The sequence below is a fragment of the Podarcis pityusensis genome (assembly GCF_964106645.2).
Source record: "Podarcis pityusensis genome assembly, chromosome: 4".
Taxonomy (NCBI): Eukaryota; Metazoa; Chordata; class Lepidosauria; order Squamata; family Lacertidae; genus Podarcis; species Podarcis pityusensis.
This window is the reverse complement of record NC_138027.1, coordinates 32,984,098-33,007,639: the sequence shown is the minus strand read 5'-3', so window position 1 is coordinate 33,007,639 and position 23,542 is coordinate 32,984,098.

The following is a 23,542-nucleotide window of genomic DNA, read 5'->3' as shown; positions in this document are numbered from 1 at the left end:
TATGGATTATCTTAGTATGGATTGGCTCATAGCTGGATACAAACTAGTCCTATTTGTTTGCTGCTAGTCATTTACTCCAGCTGTACAATAGATCCAATGTGTGGAATTAAGAGTCATGGTAGTCTGGAATTTAACAGGAAACAAAAAATGTGGTTAGCTAAAGAATCCAGATATTGGTTGGGCCACCTATATCCCAGATTTATAGCTTGGCTTTGCCAACTCAAATAGTTTGGATTATTTCAACCAAATGACTATGGGAGATGCTTGAAAAAAATGATAGGTTTGCGTGAGGATGGAGGAATGGAAGAAACTTGGCTAAGAAATAAGGAACAGATCTAATGTATGAGAAGGCACACTTTCCACATTGCTGCGCAGAGCTCTGATTCATGTGTCCTTTTTTGTTGTTAAATTATTCCACTCTTACCAGAAGGGTTTCATTTAAATAGTTTTGGGGGGTGGGGGAAGAATCAATAGATCTACATTACAGAAGGCTGTCTCGAACACAAAAACATTTTGGCAATTTCTTAATCCCAAATGTATAACAATTCCAGACTACACTGCATTCCAGTGGCATGAAATATCTTGTGGGGAGAATAAACTTAATTTGAAGTCATACCAGAAAGCACCTGAACAGTCCACATCCTCGGATTTCAGATTTTCATAATTGAATAAAGCCCCTGGAGCTAAATTCTAAACTTTGTAAAAATAAAAAAATATTTAAAAAAAAAATATCTCCTGAAATGATATATTACTGCAATGGAAACACTGACAGAGTGAAATGCCAGTGTTACTTTCAGCTGTCGAGACTCCTGAAAATATAACACCCAGGAAATGTGAAAAGGGACTTTATGGATTTAATTTTCTAAACTATCAGTAATGGTTGGGTAAATATATGCATGTTCTTGGCATGTTCAGGTTGGACCACTGGAGACAGTGGCCCAGACAGTTGGGCCACTGGAGAAGATCATGCTCTTTCACACGGTCTGTTTGTGTCACTTGAGCTGAAGGGGGTGGTGGAGACTGAACCGAAGGCAAAGTGGTCACTGTTGAAATCACCTCCTTCTGCTTCCTGCAACTTTTTGGGTGCTAGCTCTATTTCCACTTGCAAAGTGTGTGAGCAACTAAGAAAGGGAACAGAGAGTCACGGCTAATAAAGAAAAGAGGGAAGGAGCAAACTGTAAAGAACAAGCACTCCCTGAAACCCTGTTAATGGACCACTGACAGGAAAAAGTGGCATTCCCGCCAAAACATCCTTTCCTCGGTCCCTGGAAAAGGAACCGCCAAAAGAAGCAACTCCTGCAGGGGTAATTGCAGCCTAGCTTCCCTCACAGATGGTTTTAATGAAAAGAAAGTCGCCATGTTGCTCTAAAGCAATGAGCACAAGAAAGCAGGAGAAGAGAAAACACACAAAAATGTGGTTCCACTTGATATCATAGCAGCAAAGGGAGGGTTGTCATATTTCAAAAAGTATAATTCCGGACACCCGCAAACATTTTTGGGGAAACCCAACCCCAAAATAGTGATTTTAAGCTGCCTTTTCCATCGCATTGGCATACATCCGGGTTTCCTCTTACATTTTGCAGACAACATATGAATAATATTACATATGTGGGCATTGTAGTCAATTACCGGTACATTATATCTTAGATTTCAAAAATAATGTTATCATATTTTTAAAAAGGTCTGGGATAGGTTAAATATTATGCCACCAAATCCTTCACTTCAATCTTTGTATTACTAGCTAGTGGGTCAGTGTTCAGCCTCCATATCCTCTGGGATAAAAACCAGGTTTTGGGGTGTTTGGATTCCAGGTATTTCAATCTAGCTCTATGTTTACTTTTTTAAAACTGAAGAACTTGAGATGCTTCCAAGCTTTGAACACTTACAGGTAGATGGTCATTTTCTCCCTTGCTCTAAAAGGTGAATGCTGTCAGCTCTTGGCCCTGGGTCACAAATAAAGCTGTTTTATTCTCATCCCCCCCACCGAGAAGCTGGTCTAATGATATGAGCACATCAAGCTGGAACAATTCCCACCCCCCTCTAAAAGATAACTTTGCTCAGCTGTGCCAGAATTAGCTGGCAGTGAATAGGTGCTGCCTTGTTGATGTATTCTTCAGAAGGATGACTCCTTCCCACACAGCAGTACCCAAATAAGAAAAGTACCCTCATCCTGTTTTCAACTCTGTGGCCCCTGCGGCACTTGGCTGCTAGGGAGGAAGAGAAAATACGAAATATTTTATCAATCACCCTCTTCTCCATTTCCATATATCTAGTGCACTTCAAAATTGATTTTCATTAACTTGGGCCTACGTTTCATCTGCCTGGGTCCTTTTGTAATGTACAGCTTTGGCAGTGACTGCTGCCATGGTTACAAGCTGACTTCACAGACTAGGAATTACGCTACTGTATAGTCTCTTGTGTCTTACAGGCATTTCAGGGCAATTGTTTTGGAAGACTGAGCTACTACAGGGGGAGGAGGGAGAATCCTTTCCAGTCGACTTTGGCAAAAGTTGTAGGAACTTATTGCAAGAAGCTAATGTATTTATGGAGGCAGGATTGCAGATTCCTTGAGGTACAGCTGAAAAGCACCACAGCATTCATTAGGCCTAAATTCAGAAATTCAATGAAGGGAACCAAGGGGGTGAACAGCCAGAACATAAAATACAGGTTGTGTGAGATATTTAAATTTGTTTAACTGATACACACACACACACACACACACACACACACACACACTTGTACAATTATGGCCTAGTTCTTGTCAGTGATGCTATTGCCCTCACCCACACTGGTCAGGAATGCTTCCAGATACATGTGATATCTCATTAATAACTAATTCAGATTTAGTTTTTTTGTTTGCACAACTGCCATATGAGTGTCTACGCGCTCCGTTCCTCCTCCCTCAGACACACTGTCCAGTGCTATTCCATCACTTGCCATCCACATCAGCTGGTGGAGTATAGGGATGGAGGAGAGATTTGATTTCGTTTACATTTAAAGGTGAATCTACCTAATTCAAGGCAATATGCGAACTGACAGAAAGCCATCCTTTGAAATTCTCACTTCTCTGAATTTTGTAATGCATTTCTCCAGACAAGTAATGTGTACAAAAATACCTATACCTATGCATGCATATATTAGTGATGAAACCATAAAATGCATTATATTTAGGAAAACTGCTTTGCGAAATGTGTATTAGGAGAAATTTATACTAAAATGCTGATAAATTTTCATTAGGACTTTAAAAAAAAATTAATAACAAGATCGCAAATGTATTTGAACATGAGAACAGCCTGCTGGATGCAGAGAAGTGAAATTAAAGTTGGAAGAATGCGGAACTTAAGAGATTTACAGATTTACCCATGCCTAATAGAAGTTGACAGAGTGTATTCAGTTAGTGTGTGATTTGTCTCTCTCCTCAGTCATTCCTTCCCCTCATTGCACTAATTTTTCTGTCTTGGATATGGGCACATTTAAAAGAAAAATGTGCAAAATCCAAAAAGCAAAAATTAACAGCCTATCATGTTTCACAACGGTCAAAATTGAGGCTTTGGGAGGTCACTCACCAAAATGCCCCACAGCTGACCTGGTCCAGGACCCCTTAGTTCCCAAGTCAGTCCCACTGCAATTGTGTGATTGTATTGGATCCAATAGCTGACCAGCTCCAGGCTCGTGCAGCAATCCTCCTCTCCCAAAAAAACCTTCTGCCCTGGCCATCATGTATGGCAGGGTTGCGGATGCAGCCCTGTCCTTGCTACTCCCAAAAGCCCCACTGGTTGGTAGCCAGGGTTTGGCTTTGCCCCCAAGACAAGGCAACTAATGCTGTGTTTGAGGTTATTTCTGGCTAGGGAGGCAAACTTTGTTTTCTAATTCCACAAGATTGGAGAACTCAACAGCCTGTCAAATTAATTGACTGTCATTAATTATAAGACTTTTTCCATGTTGCTTATTTCACGGTGCACCTCCCTTGCCCTGGTCCTGACAGCAAACTTTTATAAGCTCAACACAAACCTGTGTACTAGTGCCTTCTGACTTTACTAGTCAGAGACAAGAACTGTAGTCACTAGGACTCTGTCCAGTTCAATTACATCATGCCACAGAAATTTGACAAAGGTTAGATTCTGTCAGAGCTCAGTGAGTTCAGTTTTTTTATCCTCTTCCCTAAGGAATAGTATATCTTAATTGCAGCAGACGCTAGTCATGCATTCTAGCACCTCTGAGGTGACTTTGTGTACCATGGCAAGAAACAGCTCAGGATATGATTTCAAAGGAAGATCAAGTGAGTTACAACACAGAAGCAATTGATGTTTCTCAGAAGATATAAGACTTGAACAGTCTCCCTCGCCATAAAACCCACACATACCTCTGACCCAATTATTATACACAACCACATGGAAAGGAGTTTACGAGGCTACCAAGTAAAAAACGTTTCCAAAAGACAACCCACTCACCCGCCCTGTCCCTCAGATGAACGTAGGCAGTCTAAACCAAAGTGTTCCCCAAGCAGAGATAAGGTGCCCACAGAAAGTGTCTGCAGAGTGGAACAGCTCTATGTGACACATAATGAGCCAATCTACACCCTACGGAGAAGCACTTCCTCACCTTTTCATCTTCTAGACCGTAGACTCTTAAACAGCACTTACTACCCAATTATCTCCACCAGCTGATGGTTTGTTCCTCATTCTCAGCTACTACCAGAGCATATCGTCCAACTGTATATTATGAATGTATAACAATCTAAGCAGGTATGTAGGCTAGGACAGTGCAGTGACTGAATAAAGTCTATTAATGATTAAAGAACCCTGTTGGTTTACAGTTAAGTTTATTTCATGTTGGCTTTTTTGAGTTTAGTATACTAAGCATAGTACATAAATAAATAGTCTGGTAAGACTGTGTTAGATAGAGAGCCCAGAGTGGCTGGCGAAACCCAGCCAGATGGGTGGGGTATATAAAATTACCACTACTACTATTACTATTATTACAATTATTATTGGAAGAGAAATCTCATACTCTCTCATAGCAAAGTTAAGCACAATGATGATTACTCCAATCATATTAACACTTCATTAGAGTTAATCATCTGCCCTCATCCACCTTTAAACAAACGTTCACCATGAAAATACTTAGGCTAGAATAAATCACAGATACTTAGCTTTCCAAATAAGTGAAGTCTTTACTCACAGTGTTTCCAGCAAGCAAGTCTCCATCTGTTGGCAGTAAAATGGAGATGAAAAAAGTTCCAAATGACTTAAAAAGAAACTAACTTTGTTTCCTAACATAAATGATTATGCAGTCTTTGGGTTAACAAAGATGCAGGCTGTAAAATCTCCCTTTTGGAGTGATTCATTTCACTTGCAGGGAGTCATTGGACCTTCTTCACTTTTTCCAGGAAGCACAAAGAGGGGAAAAAGAGGGAGCAGAGCCTGCTGAGAGCCTGCTAAGCCACACCCACTGCTAACCTGAGTTAATCCTTTCATGTATGCCAGTGTGAGTAAGGAACTGTATCTTACAACAGATCTAAATTTGTATGCATGCATATCAATAGCTTTTGCAAATTTTTGCAAATCCATATCCTTTCTCATCTTTTTTGTGGGGGCACTTCTTAGGTGGTTACTCCACTGTCCTTCCAGAAAAAGTGGGTGTGCAATCTTTTAGGGACCCGTGGTCCATTACATGGTAGCAGAGGCTAGGCTGAATATCCTTCTCCATGCCTCTGGAGGCAGTATTTTGAAAAGTCTAATAAACAATTTCATTTCGGGAGACAGTTTTCTATCTGAAATACAAATGGATTTGCAAAGGAAATATATTGCCTGCATACTATTTTGGTTATCAGATATTCTAGCTATATTAGGGAATTTGGAAATCCTCATTTTGTATGTCCCCACATCTGACAGGAACATATTCAGAGCACCTAGAGAGTCTTAAGCCTCATCAGGCAACAGTTAGTCAATTGGTATATGCAGGATAGGGGAGGATAGTTCAGAAACATGTGCTTCCAATTCCATATTACAAAATGTGTTCTTCCAGAACAGGCAGATTAATGACACAATAAACTGAAATTACACAACATATAATTCAATATATAGCTATTCTTCCAGCACAGTGCTAGTTTGGGATGGGGGAGTGCATTTGTTGTGATCGTACATTTTAGGAGTGAAAATAGGTACTTCCTCAATCAAAAAACCTGCTGTTTCCGACTTCCGGGGTGGCGCCATCGGCAATGGCGGACTGCCTCCAAACTGGAGGGACCAGCTCCGCATGAAACGGGTCCTTTCCGCTGCGGCGAAGCGGGGACCCTTCTGGAAATCACAGGTGGATGAAGCCTGTGACCGTGGGACTCGGCGGGCACCCTTAGCGCCCCCCCAACCCGCAAAGGAACCCACAAATGGGCTCCGAAGCGAAGAGGGGGAAGTGGCGCGGTGCTGTGAGTCAATCGCTTTTCCTGCGGAGCGAAGCCGCATAGCCGTTGCCGGAGAGCGCTGCCTTTTTCCTGGGACAATTTAGCATCTAAAATAACCAACCGTGAGTACTGGAACATTGAATATCTGGACTTTAAATAAGAACTGGTGAAATAGAAAGGAATTTGGACTTTAAAATTCACCCTAATTTGGTACTGAAACGGAAAGGTTTAAACAGGAAGTCAGCCTTCCGTTTCCCTGTAGCCAGAACAAAGCAAAGACAACGCAAACTAGAGCTTTAAAAATCACTCTTAAAGGATTGACTTTCATCATCTAAAATCGCTGAACCCCCCTTCGGTAGCAGGAGAAGAAGGGGGAGCTTTTTTCGAGCTGTTTAAACCTGCAGAAGTGAATCTAAAGCAAAGTAATTTTCCACCGTCCTGATCCTGGAGCGGGGTGTCAGAATTGACGTTTGAAGCTCACTGACCAGAAACAAATGTCTTTGACAGATAGTTAAAAGAAGAGAAACATAGTGACTCCATTGCTCCCTTTCGCATCTTAAAAGAACAAATGTGGACAAAATATCTTAAAAAAGAAACTTTGTTGCTATTGTTTTTAAGAGAAAGAACATTCAGAAGTTTTTCCCCCTAGAGGGGAACTGTGAAATTGTAACTAATCCCTGGGAGCTTGCAGCTGTCACTGATTACAACCGTGGGAAAGGGTTTGTGACCTTGCAGGACAATGTCTGCAGAAGCACTGTTGGGTGCTTTCTGCAAAATAAATGCCCTATTGGATCAGTTAAGCCAGAAGACGGATTTGATGACTAATGCGGCCAGAACCTTTGAACAGGTAGTGGGAAACTATATGGAGCCCACCCAGGAACTGAAACAGGAGCGTGCCATGACAGAACAGCTGAGAGATGAGGATTCTGCTGAATCTTGGGCGCCAGAGACGGAAGGAGCTGCGGCCCAGCAGGAATATAAATTTTTGGATTTGACAAATGAACTTGGAAAAGACCAGACTTGGAAAGATAAAATTTGGTTTGGTTTGGAAATGGGGGGTTGGATAGACCCCCCTATACAGGGAGATTTGGACTTTTTGAGTCTGGAAAGGGGCCATCAGATGTCTGGAGCAGTGGGGGCTCTCAACTTTGAAGGGAATCTGGAACATGTTTTTAAATACTACATCGAGTCTAGTCTGGACTACGGAAAAGGGACTGTTTTGTTTAAAAGGGTCAAAAACATTACCAAGCTGGAGTTCCCATGAATAAAAGGAAAATATGAAGAAGAGCTGTGGAAGGGACATGGAAGAGACTTGAGGGCCTCGGATATAAGATTGCCAGGTTAATGTGCTAGATTAATAGGACAAAAAGGACTGACAAAACCCAGGACCAGGAGGAAGGGATGCTGGATGAAGATTGGATTGCTTAAGTTTCTATTTCTATCATTAGGACTGTTTTACAAAATTGATGAATGTTAGGAAAATGTTGAAATGAAATTATTTGGCTCTTATAAAAATGTCTAAAGAATTAGGTAAGAATGTTATGGCTAGGAGAAGTTGGTAAAAATTAAGATTTAAGTTCTAAACTTTCTTATATATAAGATAAGATGAAAATAGATTAAGGTAATGTGAGGACAGAATATTATGAATTATGGAAAGGATTTGCTGTGATTATTATAAATCAGGATACAGGAAAAGGGAGGAGGAGGTCAAGGAAAGAAGGTATTCAAAGTGGAGAATTGGAGAATGATGGTTTTATTTTTTATTTTTATTTTTTTTGTCTTGGTTTTTTTTGTGTGTGTAATTTTAAAAAAAATTCTCAATAAATATCATTTTTAAAAAAAACCCTGCTGTTTCCATCACAAAACATCTGTAGAACTATTTAGTTCTGTTTCTGTTCCCCACTTTTTAAATTTGTGCATTATTCCGATTTAATTAACAGCCATTCTGCCTCTGTGATGTATTACGTGGCAAGAGCACTCCACCCTTATGCTGTAACTTCCATGATAGCTAATTTGAGTTCCATTTGTACACTTGGATGGTTTCTCTCAAACTGGTTTGCCAGATGGCTTGAACAGCTGGATCTTAAGCAAATCCAGTGTCTAATTATTCACAAAGTTACAAGAAATGTTGTCATTCTCCCTGAATCAGAATTTTATTAGCAAGCTCTTTATGCCCATAAAGAAGATTAAAAGAATTTCAGATCCCAATTCCTTATGCAAGTACTGTATATAAGGATGTGTAAAATCCAGGCTTGCACCCACATTTACTGAATATGTTGGGAATCGCCAACTACAAGCTTATAAAAGCTCTCAGAATTGCTGATATTATAGTGAATATTATAGATGAAACATGCACTTGGTGAATTACCTGTGATCAACATATCTATTAAATGCAATCATTACAAACTTCAAACTTCAAAATTGCTTTCTGACCTGCTGACATCCCTCTTACCACCTGCTATCACTGTTGGAGGCTGGTCTTCCTTAGGAGGCTGCAGAAGTTCTTCTTGGGAGGATGAGCTCATTCTAAACCAGGGGTGACCAAGCTGTGGTCCTCCAGGTATTGTTGGGCTAAAGTTCCCATCATTCTTCCCCATTGGTCACATTGGCTGGGGCTGATGGGAGGTTGCAATCCAACAGTATCTGATGGGTCACAGGTCAGTCACTCCTGTACTAAACTCTTGTCAAAGCAGTGCTTGTTTCTATCATGATATAGATGGTGAGTGGATAGAATTATTGTATATTGCCTAGAGTCTATAGTACCAAATAATGAAATTATTAGGTCCCTTGCCCTCTTAATGTGAAATTACCTCATGCCCCTGGACTCTTCCTGTCAGTTAATTCTGCGCCACCTGGAATATAGCTTTATAGCATCTCTTTGTCGCCTACAATTGGGATTTTTAACATTCACATCAGGATGGCATAACAAAGATCAGTGACCCGTCTAAATCCTTGAATCCCTGAATTATCTGGGTCCTGGAATGTTTCCAGAAGGATAAGGAGCAAAACTTGAGTGCTGGAGGAGGTAGAAATGGCATGTAAGGAATGAACCTCTCTGCTATTTCGTATCGTTTATTTGGCACCATCTAATCTCCCTGATATTTGGTATCATTTTAGCACATTCCAAGCAGGGCAGTAGGCATTTTAGATCATTCATCTCAATGAGACCCTCTTCTCCTACGAACCCTCCAGGAGAATATAAACAAAATTATATTTGTGTAGAGAACGCTTATGAAAAAATAACTCAACTGTGACTCATCCAGCTTTCATAACTGCAGCTACCAACCCTTTCCATTCTGTAGTGTTCTGCTGCTTAAGAATCACATGCAAGAATTTCAGCCATAATATTTTTTTTTCTTTTAAAACATTCCCCCCCCCCCCCCCTTTTAAAACAACAGCAAACCAATTTTGGCCACTGGTGATTTCAACCTCAAAAGGCTATGCAGTTTTTTCCGTGGCTTGTAATTATAAAAATGCTATGAGCTGACAACAGAGAAACCCACCTGAGTTCCTTTATTTTAAACACTAGCTGTGAGTTAGGACTCTTTTAGAGTCTGACATCTAGTTCGATGTAATATTCCAAGAAGAGTATCAGATATAAATTATTTTTATGCTTGTTCATATGCTTTTCTCTTATAGCCGCACTGAAACCATTCTTACATGTGCATGTTTGGCCCACAAGAATGGAGATGGGCTGGCAAGATAAAAATTGAAATGTCATGAGACTATGGATGGTTTGGCTGTCATGCCTGTATGTTTTCACCACAAGAATGAAGTTGACTTGGCAAGGATGGATTAAAATATGAAAATACAGATGGTTTTGTGTAAAAAAAATATGAAACGAAATGAGAACCAAGTTGTTTTGGCATGAAAATGCTGCAGAAATGCTGATGTGGCAAAAGTACATGCTATTTGTTCATGTAAGTGCAACTTACAAACAAGTTTGTCAAAAGCACCACAGATTTCAAAATGGCTGCCAGAATTTTAAGGTTAGATTTCAGAAGAGGTAGGACTACTAATTCTATCCAAATTTCTTCTGTTCCCCTGCCCCCCACCAGCAGCAATTTCAGTAGCCTCATTTATTTATTTCCCTACCTTGTAACTGGGAATCTCTATTGGGAGAGGACTCATGACCTGCTTGTAGGCCTCCCTCAGGCATCTGAATGACCACTGTGAGGACATGATGCTGGAATAGATGACACTTTCATCTGATCCAGTAGGGCTCTCTTTACCATCTTATATGCTCTTATTTACAAAGGGCAAAGAAAGACAAAATATCTCAATGAGCTTGAGGTGAAACTAAATTGTTTTTGTTTTTGTTTTTTTTAAAATGATATTTATTAAAGTTTCCAATAAAAACAGAGCACAGTAAAAGAAAAAAAAAGAAAAAAGAAAAAAGAAAAATACACAATACAAAAATGCACAATACAAAATACAGAGAAAAACAAAAGAAGAAACATTAAAAACAATACCACCTTTTCATCACCACTTTTGAATTTACTTATTTTCTGGACCTCCTCGTACCTCCCTCTTTTGTATTCCAGTTCAATTTGTTTGTCCAGCAATTTCTTTCCCTCTTTTTTAATCCCAATCCTTAATCTTAATATGGTATAACATTAAATTCTTATCTATTAATAACCAATTTTCCATTCTTTTAACCTTTTTATGCCTAATCCTTAATCTTAGTCTATATATAACTTTAACGCCTGTACAGCTAGAAACCACTTAATTTCAATCCATCATCACTCTAACATTCTTTGATTTTGCAGTGTTTCTGTAAATAATCTTTAAATTTCTTCCAGTCTTCTTCCACCGACTCTTCTCCCTGGTCACGGATTCTACCAGTCATTTCCGCCAATTCCATATAGTCCATCAATTTCATCTGCCATTCTTCCAGTGTGGGTAGCTCTTGTGTCTTCCAATACTTTGCGATGAGTATTCTTGCTGCTGTTGTTGCATACATAAAGAAAGTTCTACCCTTTTTTAACACCATTTGGCCGACTATGCCCAGGAGAAAGGCCTCTGGTTTCTTCAAGAAGGTATATTTAAATACATTTTTTAATTCATTATATATCATTTCCCAGAAAGCCTTAATCTTTGGGCACGTCCACTAAAGGTGAAAAAATGTACCTTCAGTTTCTTTACATTTCCAACATTTATTATCGGGCAAATGGTAGATTTTTGCAAGCTTGACTGGGGTTATGTACCACCTGTATATCATTGTCATAATATTCTCTCTTAAGGCATTACATGCCGTAAATTTCATACCTGTGGTCCACAACTGCTCCCAGTCAGCAACCATAATGTTATGACCAACGTCTTGTGCCCATTTAATCATAACAGATTTCACCGTTTCATCCTGAGTGTTCCATTTCAACAGCAAGTTATACATCTTTGACAAATTCTTAGTTTTGGGTTCTAACAGTTCAGTTTCTAATTTTGATTTTTCCACCTGGAAGCCAATTTTCTTCTCCAAATTAAATGCCTCCATTATCTGAAAATAATGAAGCCAGTCTCGCACTTTGTTTTTTAGTTTTTCAAAACTCTGCAATTTCAGTCTATCTCCATCTTGTTCCAAAATTTCCCAATATTTCGGCCATTTGACCTCCATATTGAGTTTTTTCAAGGCTTTCGCTTCCATTGGTGAGAGCCACCTTGGAGTTTTGTTTTCTAATAAATCCTTGTATCTTATCCAAACATTAAACAGTGCTTTCCTGACAATGTGATTTTTAAATGCTTTATGTGCTTTGACCTTATCATACCACAGATATGAATGCCATCCAAATACATTGTTAAAACCTTCTAGATCCAAAATATCAGTGTTTTCAAGAAGCAGCCATTCTTTCAGCCAGCAAAAAGCTGCTGATTCATAATAAAGTTTAAGGTCTGGCAGGGCAAATCCACCTCTTTCCTTTGCATCCGTTAGTATTTTAAATTTTATTCTGGGCTTCTTGCCCTGCCAGACAAATCTAGAAATATCTTTCTGCCACCTCTTGAAACAATCCATTTTGTCCACAATTTGCAAAGTTTGAAACAAAAACAACATTCTAGGCAATACATTCATTTTTATCGCAGCAATACGGCCCAGCAGTGAAAGCTTCAAATTTGACCAAATTTCTAAATCTTTTTTCACTTCAGCCCAACATTTTTCATAGTTATCTTTAAATAAATTCCCATTTTTTGCTGTCATGTTAACCCCCAGGTATTTAACTTTCTTAACCACTGTTAAACCTGTCACATTCTGAAACCTCTCTCTCTCTACTGGTGTTAGATTTTTCTCTAAAACCTTAGTTTTTAACTTGTTCAATTTAAATCCTGCAAATTGACCAAATTCTTGAGTCAATTCTAAAACCCTTTTAGTACTAGATTCTGGCTCCTGTAACGTCAATACTAAATCATCTGCAAATGCTCTCAATTTGTACTGTTTAACTCCGACCTGTATACCTTTAACCAACTGGTCCCTTCTAATCATGTTCAGCAAAACCTCCAGGACCGGAAACTAAATTGTTTTTGGGGTCCCCTTCCCCAATCCTGGCTGTAATACTGGCTTCCACACAAATGCTAAAATTGTCAAACTAGTTTCTTTGTATGTACAGTGGTGCCTCGCAAGACGAAAAGAATCCGTTCCGCGAGTCTCTTCGTCTTGCAGATTTTTTCGTCTTGCGAAGCAAGCCCATTAGAGGTTTAGCGCTTAGCGCTACAGTATTAGCTGATAAGCGGCTTAGTATCAGCTGTTAAGCGGCTTAAAGATCAGCTGATAAGCGGCTTAGCATCAGCTGTTAAGCGGCTTAAAGATCAGCTGATAAGCGGCTTAGCATCAGCTGTTAAGCGGCTTAAAGATCAGCTGATAAGCGGCTTAGCATCAGCTGTTAAGCGGCTTAAAGATCAGCTGATAAGCGGCTTAGCATCAGCTGTTAAGCGGCTTAAAGATCAGCCGATAAGCGGCTTAGCCATCAGCTGATAAGCGGTTTAGCAGCTTGAGAAAAAGGGGGGGGGGGAGGGAAAAAACCCTGCAGGAACTCGCAAGACATTTTCGTCTTGAGAAGCAAGCACATAGGAAATTCGTTTTGCGAAGCACCTCCAAAACGGAAAACCCTTTCGTCTAGCGGGTTTTCCGTCTTGCGAGGCATTCGTCTTGCGGGGCACCACTGTAAATAGCTTAGGCAGGTCAATTAAGTATCTGCTTTGTAATGTAAGCTAGGGAAATGGAGAAGACCCTTCTGGAAGGAAAGGAAAGAAGGGCAGGTGTTTTCCCCACCCCTTGCTGGCAGTGGTGTCAGCAAGGTGCCTGTGTCTGAAAGAGAGAGAAAAGGACAGTCAGTACTGGAGAGCTCTAGCCTAGCTGTTAATAGATCAAGTTATCATCATCGTCATAATCAAGAATCCACGCTGGCTTTTTAAAGAGTTCATGTAACTCCAGAACACGGCTAGCCAACATGGTGCCCTCCAGACATTTTTGGGCTATGCCTCCCATCATCCCTGACTATTTGATGTGGTGGCTGGGGCTAATGGAGTTCAACAACATCTAGAGAACCACTTTAGCTATTTCTGCCCTAGGACATGAGCCTTTTAGCAAATTATAAGGGACACAATAATTTTTCCAGTGTTTGTTGAGTGGACAAATTGGGTGTTTCATATGGCACAACAACCCAGCAAAATATTTTGGCTTTGTTTCAATTTGTGCAACATGGTTTAGGGTAATGTGCAAGCTGGGCCAAAATGTTTAATTTTCAAGCTCCACTGAGTTTTACTCTAGGAAAAAAAAAAAAAAAAAAAAAAAGCTGGCCTGATAAAATGTAAAGTATTTCTGTTTTTTGTCTGCATAAAATAGAGGCCCTCAGTTTCCAGACCTGTTAGGGCAAAACTCAATTCATGAAAGAAAAAAAAGAAAAAAACCAAATTCCCTTTCAAGAAATGTTCATCTTGCTCATATCAATGAAAAAATGTTTATGGGAACTCACAGTTTCTTAGTATGTAGCCCTTGCAATAACATAATAAATACTTCATTCTACATCAAACTTATGGTTACCAACACTTAATATAGAAGTGCCATTAATCCCCAGCTACCAGGGTAGGAGTGCCTGTCTGGCAACTGCCTGATCTCATTACTGGAAGGCCTTCTGAAATTCAGCATGCAGTGTGCTAGTTATAAAAAAGGAGTCCTCTGGTTTCCCTTTCAAGCCCAAGAAAATTATTAGCATCAGTTCTTTCCTGGTTAGTCCTGTGAAAACCTCTTACATCTGTTTTCCTGCCACCCTTCTTCATATTCAAACCAGTTTATTAGGTTACAGAAACATGGGCTGGGCCTCACTGCGGAGCCTCCATTTCCTTAAGCAGCTGCTGGAAGAAACATGAATGTGATTTGTTGCCAGCTTGCTCAATATTACTATCTGGGCAGGGATATAATATTTCTAGGCATGAGAATGTGTGTCAGATGAACACACATAAATAAATTTCTATGTTCTATGGAGATATTTGTACTTACATTTGAATCTCCACATATATGGTCAACATATGCCTAGGAAAAAGGATTACTAGCACACAGATCAGTGAGGACTGGAGCAAAATGTTGCAATGTATCTTTAGTCTCTTTTTCTTACTGTCCTGGTGTCATAAGCCAGGGCTTTGAATCCTCATCTTCAGGGGAAGAGCCCATATATTCATAGGACATCTTGGACTGGGAGGAGAATGTGCGCTCTAAACCACAATCATTGAAGTCCCTTCTTCCTAGGAAATGCAAGCACCATAGGAGTCTATAGTGCCAGCATCGCTGACTTCAGACACTAATGACTGAAGCTTAGTAGAACTATAGCCTCCCTTGTACTGTGGGAGTCCACAGCTCTTAAAACAGGCTGGACTTCTTTATCAGACTCCACTTACGGTAATAGGCATGTAGCTAGCTGCTCAAAGTAAGCTGCTAGATTTGCTAGTTTTCAGCACTCACTCAAGCCTGCCTTGTTGCTTAAGAGCCTAGGCGCCACTTGGATCTGTCCAGGGTGCTACACACTTACTTAATTCCCTTTTGCACTTTGACCTCTGCCTTGCTGGAAACTGACCTTTGCTCAGCATGACTTTGCTTCATAGATTAGACATCATGTGCAGGTTGCCATAAGTTTGTGGGAGCCATTTTTCAAAATGGCAACTGACCATTTTTGTGCAGCACCTATCACATGAACCATGGCACCGACATCCTTAAATTTGTGTCAGATGATAATAGATAATATAATGTAATGCAATAGCTAACATACATAGAAGAAAATAAAGACCTGGGGTGCGTGCACCACAAAATAATCATTGGGTATTCCAATATATATGGTTATTTGTAAATTTTGTTTATTACTGTTGTAGGTAGTGATTCATTACAACTGAGAGTATAATACAAGTATTGCTTTTACATGTGATTATGTCTTATGTTTCTGGTTGTAGTATACTGAAACTACCAGCAACAAATATTTCAAACTTTTTAAAACTGATTTTTCCTCATATGGGAAGAAGCAGTAAATCAGAGTCATTTAATAAATTATAGAAAAGCAAAATATTCTATAATTACAGTTGTTTACAAGGAGGATGAGCTGCCAAAAATTGTGAAAGGTCTTTAATAATAAATATGCATGCACGGCAAATATTAGTTTTAAATTTGACAGTAAGTGTTGATCTCAAGCCCTTAGCACTCCCCTTAATAAAACACAGTGTATTTCACCATAGCTTATTAACTTTATGCCCTGACAAACCAAAAACCCAGTGGGTGATGCTCAGTGTTGCCCAGGTGGAAATCTGCTGATATGACAGACTTTCCCCTCCTCTCCTCTCCACCCCTGCAGACTCCCATGTGCCCCACAGAGAGCAAACGCTCCTGGCGGTGGGGGGAGTTGCCTGGTGCCTGGATTGCTGTATTCAGGCAGTTTGGCTATTGGTCAGTGGCAGAGCAAGTATTTGGCATGCACAGGAGTCCAGGTGCAATCCCAGGCATTCTTGCTTTAAAAGGATCTCAGGTGGCAGAGCTCAAATGGCCATTCTTATTAGGGCTTTTGTAACTTCTTATGCTTAGTTTAGTTTTCTATTGTTCGCTAAGTGAAAAACTGCATTACTTCTCAGTCTGGTTCTCTAGTGCTTTCTTACCCCAAAATTAACTTTTCCATGGTTCTTAATTATTTCAAGGGCTGACAGGCAGATGTAACAAAAATGTCATAATTGGTAATTGGCAGAAATTAAGAGGGTTAGACCCCGCAATGGGGTGAGCTCCCGTTGCTCTGTCCCAGCTCCTGCCAACCTAGCAGTTCGAAAGCACATCAAAGTGCAAGTAGATAAATAGGTACCGCTTTGGTGGGAAGGTAAACAGCATTTCTGTGCGCTGCTCTGGTTCACCAGAAGCAGCTTAGTCATGCTGGCCACATGACCCGGAAGCTGTACGCCGGCTCCCTTGGCCAATAAAGCAAGATGAGCACCGCAACCCCAGAGTCGGTCACAACTGGACCTAATGGTCAGCGGCCCCTTTACCCTTTACCTTTAAGAGGGTTAGAATCATAGAGTTGGAAGGGACCATCTTCTAGTCCAACAAGAGAGTTGTAGTCCTCCTGAAAAGCACTGGTGGGCATGAGAGGCCTGCCTTAAGGGTGGTGACCCTTGCTTTGGAGAGGGCAAGAGAGTAAGGAACTATGTTAAAGGAAACTTTGTCTGGTCCAAGGTGCATTTGCAAAGGTTTTAGGAAGCTTGCTTTCTGATACCTCAGGCAGTTGAAAAAGAATGTTGTGTCTACAGGTTGAAAAAGAAAGTTGCATCATGTGGGTTCTTCTATCTCAAAATATGTAAAGGAGCCCAGAAAGTAATAGGCAAACATGCAGTAGCCTTGTTCACATGTTGCACTGAACACAATTATAAGCTGTCTCTATCCATGTGTGAACAGCTCAGCTATTGTGTACACTGGCACATGGACTGTACACTCATTGAAGGGATGTGGGTGGCGCTGTGGTCTAAACCACTGAGCCTCTTGGGCTTGCCAGTTGGAAGGTCAGTGGTTCGAATCTGCTCAACGGCGTGAGCTCCCATTGCTCTGTCCCAGCTTCTGCCAATCTAGCAGTTTGCAAGCCTATCAGTGCAAGTAGATAAATAGGTACCGCTGCGGTGGGGAAATAGTTGTTTAGTCATGCTGGCCACATGACCCGGAAAACTGTCTTGGACAAACATTGGCTCCCTCAGCCTGCAAGCAAGATGAGCGCCGCACCTCATAGTCACCTTTGATTGGACTTAATCATCCAGAGGTCCTTTACCATTACCTTTTACCTTACACTTGTTGAACATTACATGTGAATTACTGTATGAGTATACAGTATTTTGTACACAGATTATATGCTCGTTGAATGCAATGTGTGAACATCCCTGTTCTCAATCAGGTATCTTACACCAACTGACAGGAAATGTAAGTCTAGGCCTCTTGTGCTTGAAACAGCTTAGGTAGAAGGGAGCTGATATTGCTCCTCCAGTGATACAGTTGTTCAAGATGCTGCAGCTACCAAAATGCTACTTTCTTAATAACCAGTAAAAGCACAGGAGCTTTGTTCCTTTGTTTCATCTGGCAATCGTAGGGTGGTCAATGCCATCTAGTGGTCCTATCCAGCAAGTCAGAGCTCTTCATACTAGGACCAAAGATTCAGCTTTCAGCAAGACTGTATCGTGTGAGAAAAACTTCCCATCTATGGAGTCCTGATATTTTTTTAAATAAAAAAACCATAAGAGATATTTTAAGCCGCTCCCAACAGCAAACCTCAGTCTGCAAACCAAACTATATTTGTTTGGTTTAAAAAATTTTTGTTTAAGATGCAGTTTTTAACTTAACTGTGTGAGGAAAGAAAACCTTGAATATGAGGCAAAGACCAGAGAGCTCTGATTATAACCAGCATATTTACAGCTACCTGACTGCAAACTAACCAATATTGTCCCTGGCAGGACATCTTGTTTTTGCCAGAGTGTTCCTGAGAAATGAAAAGAAGTTAATTTATGCATTTTATATAATATGCCTGCTTTTTTTTTTTTACCTAGCAGTCTCTAGTCTAACAAGCATTCCTTTCCACAAGGACTTCCTCAAAGCTACATGGCCAGAAATACTTATTATGGATTTGCTAGCTAAATTTTCACCAAATATGGTGGGTGGTCCAGGTCCTTAACTTCCCCTACCCAACACCCCAGTCTTCCTTCCTTCTACTCCCCCTCCTTAGGAAGAATATTCTGGTGCCTGAAGCTCAGTGTTACCTAGAGATGGAAACTCTCTATGCAGCCTTTCATTTAAACAGTTAGATTATTGCCCATTAAATTCCACATCTGGGGTAGGATCCTGGGAACAGATGGGTTGTGCCAAAGGGGACTGCAAATCCTGTGCAGTGCTTAAGGTTGGAACATTTTAAAGCAGTCGCCACATAGAAGAAGGTTGCTTTCAGATTATTTGTTTTAAGAACATTTAGACTTATTTGTCTGAAGAAAGATTGAGTGTTATCTCGTAATTCCCATGGCATTTTCCTTACACTTTAAAAAACATTTTATTCTTTTAGCCACTGACCTCAACCACAACTGCACTAGACAGAACATGTACCCACGCAATACAATCCATACAATAAACCCCAAAGGAACAAAGTCACAGGATATAATCTTCAGCAGAAAACTGTTCATAAACAATAAAAGCTTGTTTTGTAAAGCTGGCAAATGCATTTTATTTATTATATATATATATTAAAAAGTAGTATGTAAACTGTTTATTTTTATATATATTTTGGTTATTTTTAGGTCAACTTGGGTTTAGCTTCTGACATTATTATTATTATTACTCCTGATACTTTTCTTATTGGAAAAAAGTATTACCGTATTTTTCGCTCTATAAGACGCACCAGACCACAAGATGCACCTAGTTTTTGGAGGAGGAAAACAAGAAAAAAAATATTCTGAATCTCAGAAGCCAGAACAGCAAGAGGGATTGCTGCACAGTGAAAGCAGCAATCCCTGTTGCTGTTCTGGCTTCTGGGATAGCTGCGCAGTCTGCATTCGCTCCATAAGACGCACAAACATTTTCCCTTACTTTTTAAGAGGGAAAAAGTGAGTCTTATAGAGCAAAAAATACGGTAATTGCAGGGGGTTGGATTAGATGACCCTGAGGGTCCCTTCCAACTCTATCATTCTATCATTCTGGGGAAGTGGATTTGCTTCACAAAAGCGCCAAATAAGGTTTAATTGTTCTGCTTGAATTTACCATTATGTGATTGAATCCCATCTGGAAATGATGGCAGTCTGGATGGAATTGGTGCACCAGCCCTAATACTGTTTTAAACAATGAATGAGAATGCATAGCATTTTACTCTCATAGTACTGTTTTATCCCATGTATATTGGATGCTCCTGGGTACAACAATTAATGAAGTCCCTTTTTCATGCTCTTTTCACCAAACATGCAGTCGCTAGGGGTTATAGCCAGAGGGCCTAATAGAGGCAGGAGCATCTTCCTGTTACCTTCCCCACATGTTCAATGAAGTGCTGCAGTAATTTTGGATTTTATCTATCTGTCTAGCTAGCTATCCTACTACAGACTAACATGATTGTTCTAGAATGTGTGTTTCTAGTCAATGCTTGACTGGGATGTTTTCTTTCATGCAGGGGCATATGAAGTGGGGGGGTGGCGGGGGCGGGTTGACCCGGGTGCCACTCTGGGAGGGGTTGACAAGATGGCCCCTGCCTCTCCCCAGCTGTAGTGTGGCTGAGTCGCACGACATCCATACGGGTTGCCACTCTCACGCGATGTCCATACGGGTGACTGTACTAGCTGCCACACATGTGCACTCCGTACAGGATGTTGCACAAGCGCAGTCCATACGGACGTCGCATGTGCGTCACCGGGCACTTCATCCTCCCCCGGGTGCCGGAGAGGGTACATCCGCCACTGCTTTCATGTTAGGCAAGACTCAATTGTGTCTGCTAAAAAGTGGCTTTAAGTTCGCCTGAAAATAAGTGGAATGAGATCCCACTCCATCCCACCTCGCTTCAAACACAGCTTCTGCAGTTTCTTTTGCTACTGCTAGCCCCTGTAATGTTTTCAGAACTGCCTGCCAGAATCACCACCAATGGTCTTTTAAGTAAATAGAGCAAACTTCCCCCTCCTCCCCGCAATAACACCAAATAAGCATGGAATTTCACAATGCCGTTCGTCCAGGCTCATTTCTGACCGAAATGGCCCTTTAAAGATAAATAAACCTTCTTCTGAAACTGCAAATTCCTTTCCTGAGAAATGCGATTAGGCATCAGACGCATATTACCTCAGTGTGTGCTCAGACACTATTAAAACAAATTACTCTATTTCAGTATAACTAAGGCTTATTCATTCACAAATAATGATGGGAAGGTGGGGAAAGTCCCCAAGGAGGGAGGAAAATAACTGGCCTGTTGTAAGTTGAGACATGAACTTATTTAACAGTGATTTATTTTTCTAATATCACAAAACAGGCCCCAGGAGAAGGTACAATAAATGGATCAATGCTGATCTCACTTTCAGGATATTTCCTAAGAAGAAGCAGTTGTGTTTATAAGCTGCTGATGGTAGAACAATATGTCCTTGTCCATAGTTCAGCAAATGCTTTCCTCATATGCCTTGCAAAATTCATGTAACTGAGGTGTAGCCAGTTTAGAATTGTGTTTTGTGTTTGAGCAATGTGAGACAAACATTTTAGATAACTGAACTGCGTGAGGCATAGATAAGGTGAGGATACGGGTAGCTGATAAGAGATGCCTATAAATTGTTTTTCAGCCTGTCTCATTATTTGTAGCAATGCCTCTGAAACTCTAAATTAGTTTGCCCTTAAACCGAAGGTAATGTTTGTAAACTTTTCCCTCTTTAATTCCATTTTCTGGGGGGAGGGGGGATCACAAACTTGCATTTATCTTTTTTCAAAAGTTATTTGAGAAAGTTAAAAAAAAAACACCAAATGCTTTCAAAGTGGACTAGAGGAAGCTCTCTCATCATGATTGCATCAAGGAGCAATTCTGTCAAATACCTAGGACGTTTCCCATTCCAGAGGTCAATCCCAGCTTCTGCAAAACGGCCAGACACATGAATACGAACAGATGAGCCAGAACACATGAAGAGTCTCTTGTTTTATTACCAGTCCTTGCACCACCAGCACTGACTGATGAAAGTAGATGGTTTACCTCGGATAACCTTATTTCTCCAGAACTACAATCCTTTGCTTTCATGTTATAAAAAACAAAAAACCAGCACAGGACAAATAACCTCAGGGGGGAAAATCTGTGTGCGCCAGCCACCTGCAAACACTTTTAAAAGTACTAAATCCAGTCTATTGTCCTGCAGAAGGAGTTGGAACAAACTTGCTATGATTTCAGTTTTCTTGCAGATTAGTTTAAATTAGCGTGTTTGGGATGGAAATCTGTAGCAGGGCTGAGGAGGACGCTGGAGTCAATGAAACATTCACTGTTCTTGTGGTCATTTCATTTCATCCTTTGCCATAAAACAGCAAATACAAACTGCTAACAATTACGAAGCAAGTGCATGAGAGACTCTAGGTGACCTGGTGTTTGCAACCTTAATGGAATGAGTGAGGCAGCTGAAAAGCAGAATGGGGTTGACCTCCTATCCTTCTCTCAGGTGATGTCTGATTTTATCCTTGCAGTTCCTGGTGTGCCAAATCAACACTTGGGTGGGAGTCCTTAAAACAAAGCCTATAAAATTATAAACAGCACATTTAACAGCCCCATGTGTTGCCTCCCCTCTGAGTCAGCTGAGTACTGTGGCATTGGTCTAGCCATGCAAAATGGCAGCTGTCAGGGAAAAGACAACTGTAATTCCTTTGGTCCACTAAAAACTCTCTATCCTTCTTTCTGAGGATGTAACATGTAGCTCACAGACCAAACGCAGGCAGGGCATTCGCCCACCTAAATTCCCTCCTGTTACTCCACTCTGAAATAATCGCTCTTCATTTCCTGCTCTGAAATACTTGAGTTGCTTACCAATTTAAACAACGGCTGTGTTCAGCCGCAAAGAGGGCTGCTTTTCAGTGGGGAATGAAGTCATGCAGCAATTCCAGAGCAACAGGAGGGATCCTCCAGAACGAAGCACACCACCATATAAACGTGAGGCAGGAATCTGGAATTCTCATATTGCTGTAAATTCAATTTATTCAAAAAAGCACATCCTCTGAGGTCTGCGGAGTATTATTTTGCGGTGTTGTTTTTGTTAAGAGGACTGCGTAGGAACTGGGTTGGCCTTTGCTAAAACTGCCATCAGGCAAAACAATCTGATCCTTATGAATACGAAGTGGGTGGGGGGAGGCCACAGATGCACATTTTTGCAGTGTGGGGAAAGCCAGACGACTTGTTTTAGGGCCACTTCACACATACATTTTAACCAGGGCTTTTCTTATGTTCTTTTTGTTCTTATGTATAAACTTACATGTACCGTATTGACCCGAATATAAGCCGCACTTTCCCCGCAAATTCCGACCGTGAAAAGTTAAAGTGCAGCTTATATTCGCGACTTTACACTATGCAGCCAAGAGTGTGGGGCAAACAGCGCAATGAGCGCAGCAAAGCGGTGCCCGTCCCGCGCATAGTCCCCTGTCTTCTCCCCCAAGGTCAGGAAGGGAGAGAGAGAGAGGAAGGGGGAAGGCTGCCAGCAGTGCAGCGTGGCTCCCCCCTGCCCACAATGGAGCCAGGAGCAGCGAGGAATGGAACGACTTATATTCAGGTGTTTTTTTTTTATTTTGTCTCCTTCCCTCCAATTTTAAAGGTGTGGCTTATATTCGGGTGCGACTTATATTCAGGCCAATACTGTATATTAAGTCAAAGAACAAACACTAGATTTTCTTCAGTTCAGATGTTGATTCTTGTCCAAAATATTGCCCATAACCCTATTTTTAATGTTTCAAGTATTCCATCAATACTTCCTCTAAATAAGGGGTTAGCAATTGGCAACACCTGTGTTGGCCATTTGATGGCAGAGTCCGGCCTCCAAAATGCTATTACCAACAGCAAAACTTGTGCATTTTTACATCACTGACTGCTCAGTTGTTTATATATGATTTTATACCAGTGATTTATGATCCTTATTATATGCTGCCCTAGTAGGGAAGTCTAAAATGTATACAGTGGTACCTCA